The sequence below is a fragment of the Mauremys reevesii genome, linkage group 14, assembly GCF_016161935.1.
Source record: "Mauremys reevesii isolate NIE-2019 linkage group 14, ASM1616193v1, whole genome shotgun sequence".
Taxonomy (NCBI): Eukaryota; Metazoa; Chordata; order Testudines; family Geoemydidae; genus Mauremys; species Mauremys reevesii.
The window spans coordinates 38639030-38649082 of record NC_052636.1 but is presented as its reverse complement, the minus strand read 5'-3'; positions in this window follow the sequence as shown (position 1 = coordinate 38649082).

Here is a 10053-nt window from a genome sequence, read left to right as displayed (position 1 = left end):
TTTCCTCCAAGAAAGGAAAAGTTGCTGGCATTGAGAGACAGGGGGAACAGCCCCAAACATGAAAGGAATTTTAATTGATATTTGATAATAACGTAGAAGTGAAAGAGAAAGGGGGGAAATCTGAGAGATTTTGGCTCTACTTTTGCAAATAATAGAGAGGAAAGTGGAAAATCAAAGGGATTTTATATCAGTTTATATCTGATGTGCAGTAAAATGTCAGTGTTTCACATCAGTATTTGTTAAATGAATAGAGAGGAAATGGGCAACATTTGCAAACATTTTATATCTATGTTCAAGAAGCCGAGAAAAGGGGTAAATATGAGATTTTCTTGTTATTTTATAATTAGAGAGGGGGGGAAATCTCAGGGCATATTCAATGAGAAACAAACAACTAGAGAGAAGTGGGGCAAATGTTTAGGGTATTTTATATCAACCTGTGAGATCTGCAGAGAAAACGTGTCACGACCTGCAACTGGAGGTGGAAAATCAGACTCCTGGAGAGACCAGGGGGAAATGGGGGAGACGGGAGAGCGGCTCGTTGGCGGGGAAAGGGGCGAATCTCCCCGGATTTTACAGCCCGGGTGAGACACTGAGCGAGAAAAGGGGCAGAACTGGAGAGAATTTGTATCGGGGGCGAGAGGCAAGTGGCACCAACAGGGACAGGAGCCAATTAACCCCGCTCCCCCCGCCGCCCGCGTCCCACTGACCGCCCCCCCCGCCCGACACCCCCCTCCCTCCAGGGACTCCCCGCCGGGCCCCCATCCCAGCGGGGGCGGATCCTGCTGCGGCTCCGCTGGGGCCGAGGCGGCTCCGAAGCTTCTCCCAGGTTCCCCGGGGCAGAGTCACGTGCCCGCCCCCCCAGCGCCGCCCCCGGGGTCTCTCACTCACCGAGGCTGGGGCGGGCAGAGAGGCTCCAACGGCCCCGCGCGCGTTTGCAGCTCGGCTCGGTCTCTCCCCCCAACGTCACTTCCGGTCCAGGGAGAGTCAGGAACTACATCTCCCAGCCTGCCCCGGGGCCGCTTCCGCTCTCTCCAGCCCAGGTAAGGGAAGGTTTCAGCAGGTAAAATCGCGCATGCTCCGTGCGAGCCCTGCTGGGGGTGGGAGAACAACGCGGCTGCTGCCGCCCCCGCGGGAGCGGGGCCGGGGCGGAGCCGCTGGGATGGGGGGGCCCGGCGGGGAGGCCCTGGGAGTGCGGGGGATGTCGGGGGGGGGGTTGATCTGTCTCTGGGCAGCCAGGAAGTTCCCGGGAAGTGGCAGGAGGGCGGCGGGGGAGGGGGTTAATTGGCTCCTGTCCCTGTTGGTGCCACTTGCCTCTCGCCCCGATACAAATTCTCTCCAGTTCTGCCCCTTTTCTCGCTCAGTGTCTCACCCGGGCTGTAAAATCCGGGGAGATTCGCCCCTTTCCCCGCCAACGAGCCGCTCTCCCGTCTCCCCCATTTCCCCCTGGTCTCTCCAGGAGTCTGATTTTCCACCTCCAGTTGCAGGTCGTGACACGTTTTCTCTGCACATCTCAAAGGTTGATATAAAATACCCTAAACGTTTGCCCTGAGATTTTCCCCGTCTCTCTAATTATAAAATAAAAAAAATCTCAGATTTACACCTTTTCTCAGCTTCTTGAACATGGATATAAAATGTTTGCAAATGTTGCCCATTTCCTCTCTATTCATTTAACAAATACTGATGTGAAACACTGACATTTTACTGCACATCAGATATAAACTGATATAAAATCCCTTCGATTTTCCACTTTCCTCTCTATTATTTGCAAAAATAGAGCCAAAATCTCTCAGATTTCCCCCCTTTCTCTTTCACGTCTACGTTATTATCAAATATCAATTAAAAATCCTTTCATGTTTGGGGCTGTTCCCTGTGTCTCTCAGTCCCAGCAACTTCTCTTTTCTTAGAGGAAACCTGTTGCCCTGAATCACTGTCCATCCTGGAGGTTGCAGGGGGTTAAATTTCCCAGTGTTGATCTTTCCCCTCTCCTTTGAGAGCCATTTCTTCCCCCCTTTATCTGTGTTAAAATGTTTGCTGAAGAAAGAGACCAGCCACATCTTTAATACCCATCAAAGCCAGAGGCCTCCCCCTGTTTGGGGATCAGTGGTCCCCAGCTGGTAACGGGAGAGTTCACTGGACCCTTTTTTTTTTCTCCAGCTGGCACGGGATGAGGAGGTCTCTGTGAGTGCAGTGTGGGTCCAGAAGTATCCCAAACCCCATGGCAAATGGCCTCTGTCAGGGGTTGATTCCCCCTGTGCTAAGATGCAGCCACTTCTGGGGTGGATCCAGGGTGGCCATTATTTGCTAGTGACAGGCCATGGACTTTTCTTACCTTTCTTGCCCTCCAGATCTTCCATTCTCCTGTTCAAGAGACATCCCCCAGGGCTCCCTCTGCCTGTGTGACTGGCCAGCAGGGGGCAGTGATAACTCTCTATCCACTTAGCAGACACTCTGAGGTAACAGTGTTGTGCGGGGTGGGGGGAGGTGTCTGTGGGGGGAGATTGCAAGGGGGTACCCTAGTGAGGTTGGTGGGTTCTGGAGATTTGAGGTTTCAGGGGGTGGTTGTGATGTGCCCAGCCCTGAGGCTGTGGGTCCTGGAGGTGGGTATCGCTGGGGCCCTGTTGGCTGCAGAACAGCCGGGGTGGGCGTCTCTTGGGGAGGCGGGACAGGGGGTTAGCGGGAGCCTGGTGCTGTGCCAGGGGCTCTGTCTGGGCTTCCCCCGCAGACTCCTGGGATCGCTGCCGTGCCCAGTGCACAGAGTGTGTGTGGGAGAATCCCCGGCGTTAGGCCAGGGGGTGCCCCTGTAAAGCACCAGGGTATCCCGCAGGGGGGAGGAGGGGGTGCCAGGCAAAGGGCAGCGCAGATCCTGCTGGAGGGCGGGGGGGGGGGGAATCCTAGGCAGGCAGTGAGGGACTGAGTTCCCAGTGGGAGTCCATTTTGGGGGGTCTCTGGCTGTTGGGGTCTCTTGGTGGGGGGAACCCTTTGGGATTCCCAACCTGGCAATGAAGATCTGGTGGGGGTTCTCTGGCCGGTGGGGCTCTGAGGGGTATCTGAGCTCCCTGGCCAGGGACTCTGGGGGCTGGATCCCAGGGAATATCTGGTTGGGGGCTGGCTGGGGCTCTGGAGGCTGCTCCTGACCTGATTTTCCACCTCCAGTTGCATAGTTTGTGACATGTTTTTTCTGCAAATCTCAAAGGTTGATATAAAATACCCTAAACATTTGCTCCACTTCTCTCTAGTTGTTTGTTTCTCATTGAATATGCCCTGAGATTTTCCCCCTCTCTCTAATTATAAAATACTAAGAAAATCTCAGATTTACACCTTTTCTCAGATTCTTGAACCTGGATATAAAATGTTTGCAAATGTTGCCCATTTCCTCTTTATTCATTTATCAAATATTGATGTGAAACACTCAGATTTTACCTCCTATCAACAACTGATATAAAATCCCTCTGATTTTCCACTTTCCTCTCTATAATTTGCAAAATGGATCCAAAATCTCTCAGATTGGGAACTCTTTCATTTCTGAACATTGCTCTCAAAGCTCAGGTTTTGCCTCTTTCTATATCATTATCAAATGTAAGTTAAAAATCCTCTCAGGTTTGGGGCTGTTCCATGTGTTTCTAAATCCCAGCAACTTCTTCCTTCGAGGGAACCTGTTGCCCTGAGTTCTTCTCCATCCTGGATCTTGTAGCGGGTTAAATTGCCCAGAGATCATCTTTCCCGACTCCTTTGAGAATCATTTGTTCCCTCCTTTACCTCTGTTAAAATGTTTGCCGAAGAAAGAGACCAGCCAGATATTTAATACACATCAAAGCCAGAGGCCTCCCCCTGTTTGGGGATCAGTGGTTCCCAGCTGGTAAGGGGAGAGTTGGCTGGACCCTTTTCTTTTCTCCAGCTGTCACGGGATGAGGAGGTCACTCTGAGTGCAGTGTGGGTCCAGAAGTATCTCAAACCCCATGACAAATGGTCTCTGTGAGAGGTTGATTCCCCCTGTGCTAAGATGCAGCCACTTCTGGGGTGGATCCATGCTGGCCATTATTTGCTAGTGACAGGCATGAACATTTCTTACCTATTTTGTCCCTCCAGGCCTTCCATTCTCCTGTTCAAGAGACATCCCCCAGGGCTCCCTCTGCCTGTGTGACTGGCCAGCAGGGGGCGCTGGTCACTTTCTATCGCTTCTCAGGCACTGTCAGGTAACAGTGTTGCACTGGGGGAAGGGGTGTCTGTGTGGGGAGATTTCAGCTGGAGCTGAAGGGGTGTTGTGGTAGTGGGAGTTGTTTAGGTGACTGGGCAGGTGGGACCCTAATCGAATTGGTGGGTTCTGGAGGTTTGGGGGGGTTGGTTCTGATGTGCCCAGCCCTGAGGCTTTGGGTCCTGGAGGTGGGTGTCGCTGTTGGCTGCAGAACAGTGGGGTTGGGCATCTCTTGAGGGTGGGGTAGGGGGTTAGAGGGAGCCTGGTGCTGTGCCAGGGGCTCTGTCTGGGCTTCCCCCGCAGACTCCTGGGATCGCTGCCCTGCCCAGTGCACAGGGGTGGGGGGGAGGGAGCGGAGCTCTGGCACTGCTTGCCTGGCATCCCCTGAGCTAAAGTGAAGGGTCCCACTGAAAAGCATCAGGGCAGAGGAGGGGGTCCCAGACAAACGACATGGCAGATCCTGCTGGAAATCAGGGGGGTGTCCTAGGCAGGCAGTGAGGGACTGAGTTCCTGGTGGGGTGTCCCTGGCTGCTGGGGGCACTTGGTGGGGGGAACCCTTTGGGATTCCCAACCTGGCAATCATGGTCTGGTGGGGCTTCCCTGGCCAGTGGGGCTTTGAGGGGTATCTGGGGTCCCTGGCCGGGGATTCTGGGAGCTGTGTCCCAGGGAATATCTGGTGGGACCCTGGCTAGGGGGTGTCTGTTGCCCCTGGCTGTGGGGTCTGGGCTCTGGGTACTGGGGAGTGTCTGGGGGCTGCTACTAACCATGATCCTTCTCTCTGATCAACTTGTGTCAGAGTCCTGGCTCCAAGCACTGCTGGGCATTCCCCAGTCACAGGCCCTGTCACTGTGATAACTTTCTATCCACTTATCAGTCACTGTTAGTGTGAAATCACAGATTTTGCTTTTCTCCTCTTTTGAAAACTGCAGGAACTTTGAGTTCCATTTGGAAAATTGTGCCCCGCCAGTCCTTGTCCTAGATCTGGGGTATGAGGGAGGTGGGAAGGGGGTCAGCACTGCCACACAATGGTCCCTTCCCGAGCATTCTGGACTCATTCTTTCTGAAATCCGGTTTCATTGAGACCAATGTTAATCCAGAGTCACTGTATGGAAAGACAAGCAGTGACTCCGGATGGACAGTGGGGCAAATGAGATCAGCAATTCTCCCTGTGAGGAGGGGCTCTCATTAGCTGCTCTCCCCAGAGAGCTAAAGGAGGGAAGCTGCTCAAACGCTCTGCCCCTCTCTGCTCAGGATATTGGGGTTCAGCTTCCTGGGTCAGACGCTGCAGCCTCCATTGTGATCTGGGAGACCAGGCTTAGCAGCTCCTGCTCCCCCAGCGGGGTTATGTGCTGGGAAGTGACCTTAATTAAAGCTGCTTCTCTGCCCGGCCCAGGGGATGACTTTCTCCAGCTGGTCCTAGCCCCCTAGGGCAGTCCTGGGCCCTGTTAATACTAAATTCTGAGCCAGAGTCTCCAGGTAACTGAAAGAAACGAAGGGAAAATGCTGGGGTCTGGCCTTAAAATGACTCCACACAAACAGACCCCCCCCTCATTTCTCATCCAATTAACAATTGCAGGAGCAAATCCAGCCATGGGGGAGCAAACTACCCAGGAATGGGACTTTCCTACCAGACGGGCAGGGAGAGGGGAAAAGGAGCTAGAAGGAGAAAGAGAGACTGAAAGGGGCTGTGGGAGAGAAGAGTTTGGAGAGAGATTTCCAGATCTCTGATCTGCCCAGACAGATGTATTGCTGCACCCTGGGTAGAGTGACTTTCCTGTGGAAAAGATGAGAATCAGACAGAGGAAAATCCAGTTCCTGACTCCATATCCCTCCTGCTGGGGTGTGGCTGCCATGGGGTCAGTGTCTGAGGGGATCCCCCACAGTGACTCCTTTGGTTCTGCTTTTTTCTAGCCTTGTGTTCAGAGACTTTGTTAGGGGGTGAGGGGAGGGAGACGGGAGGTTAAAAATGTCACTGTGGGCTTAGCCTGGCTGGAGAGGCCAGGTCTACACTGTACAAAGAGATCAAGCCTTTCTCAGCATGGCAGACTCTAGGGTGCCTGTCTGCAGGGAAAGGGCCTGGGGGAATCATGCTGTGAAATGTATTAAAGCCTGTTCTGAAACCTTCACAACTGCCCTTCTCGCCCTGCCAGGCTGCAGAATAATGTCCATATTTCGCTCCAGTTCATCCCGTCCTCTCGTTGGACAGGGGAGAGAAATGGCTGCAGAGGAGCCAGTTCAGGTAGGTATTATCAGGGGGTTGCTGGTGGGTCCCTCCATGGGGGGAGAGGGACAGCAAATCCGTGGGAGATGGGAAGGTTTGCACAGGCTGGTTTGGAGATTGCAGTCTGGTTTGCAGGAAATGCACAGGGTGGAGAAAGGGAGGAGGACAGGGGTGTGCTAAACCTGCTGAGAGTTATTTAATATGTGGCCTAGATTCTAGGAACAGACCCAGGAGGTTCGGCGGTGGAAATGCTCTAGTTTGTGGAGCAGAAAATAACCCAGCTGCATGGGGCTGGGAAAACTGACCAGACTCATAGTGCTGGAGCCCAACCTGATTAACCAGCGGCTGCTGTGAGATATGAAGTGGGCACCCACCAGTGAGGCTTAGGGGAGATTCCCCTCCCTTCACATCCAGCTCTTCAGAATGGGGAGGTTGTTGGGCTCCCTGCCAGCGAGCTCTCCCTGGACCCTGCTAGGGGCTCCATCTCCTGAATCAGTCAGTGGATAGTAGGTGTGTGATGGGTCTGCTGGGAGAGAGGAGGGGCTCTCGCTTCGTCCCCTCCCCCTGGTGTTTCCTGGATGCTCTGAGCAGGGTGGGGGTGGGACTCTGACTGCAATCCACCCAGAGCTTCTGTTTGGCTCCTGTCCCCCATGTATAGGGGGGCTGTGAGTGGGGCAGCAGGTACTGAGTGTTGGACTCTTGCTCTTTCAGGGGCCGGTGACCTTCGAGGAGGTGGCTGTGTACTTCACCAGGGGAGAGTGGGCTCTGCTGGACCCCACTCAGAGAGCCCTCTACAGGGATGTCATGCAGGAAAACTATGAGAATGTGACCTCGCTGGGTAAGGAGTCCTGTCCCCTCGGTTCTTGGAAGGGGAAAAGAAGAGAGATGGTTCACGCCAGCCCCACAATGCCACCTCTACTCTGCCCTGTTGCAGCATCACCCTGATATGCCAGTGACACACACACACACACTGCCACAGACCCTCCCCTGCTGCGAACGCTTTGGGAACAGAGCACAGGAGCCGTATCGCACAGTGTCAAATATCTCCTGTTTGCTCAAGTAAAACAGGGTTAGGAAGCTTCCTACCCCTGATCTCTCAAACCCTGAGCTTTCTCCACCCAGACCACAATAATGCTTGGGGTGTAACAAGCAGGCTGCTGGAGTCAGAGCTGCTGATCCAGGGTCACTTATCACACAGACACTCCGTGCGTCCTTGAATGCTGGCTGGGGGTATCCAGAGAAGGAAGCTCAGTGGCAGATTTAGCGTTAGTGGGGCCCTGTGCTTAGCTTCATTTTAGGGGTCCCTCCTTGGGACATAGGCAAGAAAAAACATTCTTTCATTTCCCTCCCACCCCCATTTTTCATTCTTTTTTTCCTTCCTCCTCCTCCTATAAGTAATAGGAAGTAAATGAAAATAAAGTGAGGTACATTGATTGTTTTTGTCGTCTAACCGATTTTTCCACAGACCACTTGAAAATCGCTGAGAGTGTTGGTGCACCACGTAATGATCTTTCCATATATTGTTTGTACCGTTAGCTAACTATTTTTAAGTGCTTTGGATAAGAGCCGTTTATTAAAAATTAAAAATGTTGGAGTGCAGGGTCTGGCCAGGTTTTAGGATGCAGGAGGGGGCTCAGGGTTGGGGCAGGAGGTTGGGGTATGGAGTGCTTACCTGGGGCAGCTCCCATTTGGTGTGAGGGGTGCAGATGGCAATGTGGGGTGTTTGTGCAAGAGGTCCCATTTGGTGCCCAGGTGCGGGTGAGGATGTGTGGGGGGTGCAGGAGTCAGAGCATGGGGTGTGAGGGCTCGTTATGTGGGAGGGGATGCAGGAGTCAGGTCTGGGGTACTGGGGGTGCTCCCAGCCCCCTACCCTGAGTGGCTCAAGCAGGGGCTGGGGGCAGGGGGGTATATGATAGGGGAGTGCTTTGTAAAGCAGTGAGCAGGTGACCAGGGAGCTTTTCAAACAGGGCTGCTAATGGGGAGTTTCGTGAGGGAGTTTGGAAGGGGAGTGGGAAGGGGGCGAGGTACTCTTGCCATTCTTTAAAACATTTAAGCTATAATACAAACTTCTTGATTGAAAGAAAACCCCTGTTGTTAACGTAGGTAGCTGTAAGAGAGAATGCAGGCAGAAGCCCAGCAGCAGAGTGGGGGCTATCCTGTTTACTGCACTCAATGTAGCATGTATGATTACCTGCCCTGTGGGCGGGTGGCTTACGTGTGCATTCGGTGCAAGGAGCTTCTGGCCCTCAGAGACTGCGTGGAGGCTTTGGAGGTCAGGGTGGTGGAACTGGAGACGCTAAGCGAGGCAGAGAAGTATGTTGATGAGGCTTTTCCGGGACACTGTAGATTTCTCCCACCTCCGGTCAGACAGCCACTGCGCTGTTGAGGAGGATGAAAGGCCCAGGGAAGGAGAGCAGTCAATGGGAGCAGAGAGAAACCTTCCCATAATTGGGACCCTCCTTCCAGATAGTGTTGGGGTAACCTCTTGCACTGAGGTTACCTCTCCGGGGAGGGAACCCCAGGCATTAAGAAAAGGCAACTTTTAGTAATGGGAGATTTGATCATTAGAAACAAGGATAGCTGGGTTTGTGATGACCGGGAGAACCGTATGGTTACTTGCCTGCTTGGTACAAAGGTTGCTGATTTCTCAAGGCATCTAGATAGATTTATGTGTAGTGCTGGGGAGGAGCCGGTGGTCGTGGTACATGTAGGCACCAGTGACATAAGGAACGGTAGGTGAGACGTCCTGGAGGCCAAATTTAGTCTGCAAGGAAAGAGGCTGAAATCTGGGACCTCTATGGTGGCATTCTCAGAAATGCTTCCAGTTCCACGCGCAGGGCCAGGTAGGCAGGCAGAGCTTCAGAGTCTCAATGCGTGGATGAGATGATGGTGTAGAGAGGAGGCGTTTAGATTGATTAGGAACTGGGGAAACTTTGGGGATGGGGGAGCCTATACTGGAAGAATGGGCTCCACCTAAACCAACGTGGAACCAGACTGCTGGCACTTAACATTAAAAAGGTTGCAGAGCAGTTTTTAAACTAAGAGATGGGGGAAAGCCAATGGCTGCAGAGGAGCTCGTGGATCGGACAGAGACTTGTCTTAGAGGAGAGACTAGTGATAGAGATTTTCTAGTTCTAGTCAGGAAGAGAGGCTGGAAGAGGATAAAGTAGGGGCCAGATCAGACGAGAAGCATTCACACACACACAAGAATCTGACACATCAGAAAAGGGCAGACAAATAAACAGTGACAAGTTTTTAAAGTGCTTGTACACAAATGCTAGAAGTCTAAATAATAAGATGGGTGAATTAGAGTGCCTCGTGTTAAAGGAGGATATTGACATAATAGGCATCACAGAAACCTGGTGGAGTGAGGACAATCAATGGGACACAACCATTCCACGGTACAAAATATATCGGAAGGACAGAGCAGGTCATACTCGGGGGGTGGGGAGGGGAGTGGCACTGTATGTTAAAGAAAATGTAAACTCAAATGAAGTAAAAATCTTAAATGAAACCACATGTTCCATAGAATCTTTATGGATAGTAATTCCATGCTCTAGTAAGAATATAACAATAGGGATCTGTTATCGACCACCTGTCAAAGACAGTGATAGTGAGGATGAAATGCGAAGGGAGATTA